Source organism: Spermophilus citellus (assembly GCF_964194105.1).
Source record: "Spermophilus citellus genome assembly, chromosome: 2".
NCBI classification, from domain to species: domain Eukaryota; kingdom Metazoa; phylum Chordata; class Mammalia; order Rodentia; family Sciuridae; genus Spermophilus; species Spermophilus citellus.
In genome coordinates, this window is record NC_138183.1 from 135,555,088 (window position 1) to 135,559,221 (window position 4,134).

The 4,134-nt window shown below is 38.5% G+C and overlaps 1 pseudogene across 1 annotated transcript; it reads left to right on the forward strand.

The window, feature by feature from the left end:
- The first annotated feature begins 1,202 nt into the window (after nt 1-1,202).
- Nucleotides 1,203-2,134, forward strand: LOC308632950 (olfactory receptor 8B3-like; annotated as a pseudogene). Its single transcript has one exon. The product of its transcript is annotated as an olfactory receptor 8B3-like (transcript).
- Nucleotides 2,135-4,134: the final 2,000 nt, after the last annotated feature.

The following is a 4,134-nucleotide window of genomic DNA, read 5'->3' on the forward strand; positions in this document are numbered from 1 at the left end:
ATTTTTTCAATTCTACACATAGAGCATTTACTGATATGCCAGGTGTTGCTCTAGGTGATGCAAAAATAGCACTGAAGTAAATAGACAAAATACCTGCCTTTTGGGAGCTTAGACTCTAACATATGTAGGTGCATGTATTGGGGGAAGACACAACAATAAGAAAATGAATGTATGGTATTTCATCTAGTGATAGGTGAAGGGAAAATTCTATTTGGATATGGAAAATTTTTTCTTGTATTTCTTTTCTGGGGATGTGTCCCATTTGGTGGGGAATCAAAATATATGCAAAATGGTATCCTACCAATAAGTTATTTTTTGGTAGATAATTTCTTTTAGTTGTGAAAACTAATTTGTAGAGAGAACACTGGAGAAACACAGGTCTTCTTATTTTTAATCAGGTCCCTAGGATTTCCAAACTCACAAAATCCCCTTGGGATCTTTTGGCATCAGTAGATGCTATTTACCTAACCTCATAGGATAAAGAAGACATTAGGTAAAGCCACCATCAGAAATCATGATCTGTACCTTAGGGTGTTTCAGAGTTTGAGGTATGGAGGGTTGTGCTCTGGGTCTCTCTGTCCATAATTTATAGCAAACAAAAGGAATACCAACAAAAAAAATGTGTGTTTTCTGGTCTGTAAATTCATCAGAGCTACCTGCCATTCATAAGAATGGAGCAGAAGTTTTATAAAGAGCCTCTCCTGACGACCTGACACAGAGGGTTGAGAGCTGAATTGTACCCATCATGCTATTCTTCTAGGCCTCATCTCTGGAAGCTGGTGAGTATTTGAAAAGCCTCATCTTCTGTCTGCTGAGCCCACCATTGACTTTGAGGTAGAGGTGGGAGGTGGATTGTAAAGAAAGAAGTTTAGCTGAGATGAAGTAGTCATTGCCTTCCTGACCTTTTGCCCCTCAGAAATTGCCTATTTCAAAGTGTGAAATATGATATGTCAAGAACTATGTAATGTTTTGAACAACCAACAATAAAAATTAAAGAAAAAAATCAAAAAAACAAAAACAAAACTTTAAAGATTCTCTAAAACTTATAAAATGGAGAAAAGACAGAAAAGGATGAAGGAAAGATTTAATTTATCTTCTATTCTGAGTCTACATCTCACTGTATTGGGACTGGGTGGAGAGAGCTGGCTTCTCCTTTTAATGTTACTGTTTCTCTTTTTCTCACAGACCCATTCCAGGAAGGAATGGCCTCAGGCAGTGGCTCCTCAATGACCCAGTTTATCCTGCTGGGTTTACCACAGCAGCCAGAGCTCCAGCTGCCTCTCTTCCTCCTCTTCTTAGGAACCTACTTGGTCTCTGTGGTGGGGAACCTGGGCTTGATTGTTCTGATTGTTCTGAATCCTCACCTGCACACTCCCATGTACTACTTCCTCTTCAACCTTTCCTTCATTGTTCTCTGCTACTCCTCCATCATTACCCCCCGAATGCTGATGAGTTTTATAAATCAGAACATCATCTCTTATGCAGAGTGCATGGCTCAGCTCTTTTTCTTTGCTTTTTTTGTAATTGATGAGTGCTGTATTTTGACATCAATGGCCTATGATCGATATGTGGCCATTTGTAAGCCCCTGCTTTACAGAGTCACCATGTCCCATCAGGTCTGTCTCTTGCTAATGGTGGATGTGTATGCTATGGGGCTTGTGGGTGCCATGGCCCACACTGTATGAATGATGAGACTCAGTTTCTGTGACAGCAACATCATCAATCACTACATGTGTGACATACCTCCTCTCCTGAAGCTCTCCTGCACAAGCACATCCGTCAATGAGCTGGTGGTTTTCATTGTGGTGGGTGTCAATGTTATAGGGCCTAGCATTATCATCTTCATTTCTTACACCTTGATCCTGTCCAACATTTCCAGCATCCGTTCCACAGAGGGCAGGTCCAAAGCATTCAGCACCTGCAGCTCTCATATTATTGCTGTTTCTCTTTTCTTTGGAGATCAGCCTTCATGTACTTTACACCATCTCCTACTGGGTCTCTGGATCAAGATAAAGTCTCCACAGTTTTTTATACCATTGTGGGACCCATGATGAACCCTTTCATCTACAGTTTGAGGAACAAAGATGTCCATGTTGCTCTGAGAAAGACTTTGAAGAAAAGGATGCTTTCCTAAACAGAAAGTGTGTTTGGTATAGATGCCAGATCTTAATTAGGGCAAATGAGATATGAATCATGGAGTGAATAATAGGAAATAGAAATAAAATGTAAATAATGTAATAATATAGATAATTGTTAACTATACAAATCAGTTCATTGGCTAAGGCAACATAAGGAAAAGAATGGTCAGTTTCTTCATTCTTTCTGTGAGAAGGGAGAGTAAGTCTATCTTATATTCTCTAGGGTATTCTCAGAAACTATAAAGTGTTAAGTAGAATAAGGTTTCATGATACTAAATCAAGAAATGGTAAGATGATGAGATCTGACTAGAATACCTCTGGAATTCTTGAGAAACTGTGTCATGGAAATATTTGACTTTTATGGACTTGGAGGCAGTCATTTAGTCTTTCACTTGATAACCCTCTTTTGGGTGGTTAAGTGGCTTTTATTTCGGAGATTCCTTTGTTTCCACAATTGAGGAAAGCCTTGTGGGTGCTCTTCTCACTACATTTTCTCTTTTTGCTTCATTCTGAGGGGAGTTAGGTATAGGGAGGTCAAATATGTTCTTGTGATCTTAGTTCCTAAATCACCATTGAGGGCCACCAGGATAAAGGGACTTCCATGGGTTTGACCTCATGGAGTCCATGAGAGGATTGTGTGTAGGAGGACATGCTATTTCTTCGCTGGGAAGAAGTTTACTGCAAATGTTTATCAATAATCAGTTGCTTCGTGGATTTCACTATAAATCACTCAGGGAATCATTAACCTATTTCCAGGGTGGGGTAAAATGAACATAGGCCTTCAAAATAGAGGAGTAAGAAGAAAGCTAAATCTTTTGTGTGGTTAATATCACAAGGAATTTTATTGTTCACCCACTCTTTTCCCTTACGAGATCCTAACACGTCAACCTCCTTTCCTAATTCTTTTCCCACATAATGTATACATCTCCTAACACCTCTCTCCCTCTGCACACCAACACACCAAATTCATTTCTGTTCCTCCTTCTCAGATGTCACTGTCTCTCAGTTATTGTACCATCTGTTTCCTCTGCCTGGAATGTTCCTGTGGCACCTATCACTGAGATCTCGGTTGACATGTCACCTCCTTAGTAGAGTCCATATTGATCATCCATTAAAATAGGTATACAGTTATTCTCTTCACTTCTGAAGTAAGTACACAGTTATTCTCTCAAATGATAAGATTGTGAGATTTTGACTAGGACACTTCTAGATCTTACCATTGAGATATTTTTGTCTTTTCCTCAAATAATATTTACAGTCTTAATTCATTAGTAGTGAGATCTTTCCTGCTAACATTTCACTCTCTTTTGTCTTCTGAGTTTTACATGATATAACTCTAGCTTATTTAATAACTGGAAAATGTAAACTGAGCCTCTATTCTATTTTAGACATCAAAATATTAAGGATTTGTTGTTAATGAGAAAAATATAGTGGTGAAAAAATAGAAAATGCATGTGTGTTTGTGTGTCTGTGTGCGCACATGCATGAATATATCAGAAAAAAATCTATAGAAAGTTTTCAGTTAAGCTGATAATAAAGAGAATAACTGTGTATTTACTTTAATGGGTGGAGTCAGGACGGGCTCTACTAAGGAAGGAGCATGGGAGCTGAGATCTCAGGGACAAAAGGAAGACAGCCACATGGACATTCCAAAAAGAGGAAAGAGTTGATACAAAATCTAAGAGGCGCTGACATCTAAGTATGAGCAATAGGAAAGAGGTTGGTGTGTCAGGGGTATAATGGGAGAGGGGAAAACAATAGTATATATATGTATTATGTAGGAAAAGAATTAGGAGAGGAGGTTGAAGTATTAGACTCTCATAAGGGAAGAGTGGGTGTTTTGAAAGCATAATAAAAATCCACGTGATATTAACCACACAGAAGATTTAGCTTTCTTCTTCCTCCTCTATTTGGAAGGCCTGTTTTTGTTCATTTTATAACCACCCTGAAAATAAGTTAACAGTTCTGTCAGTGATTTTTGTGAAATCCATGAAAT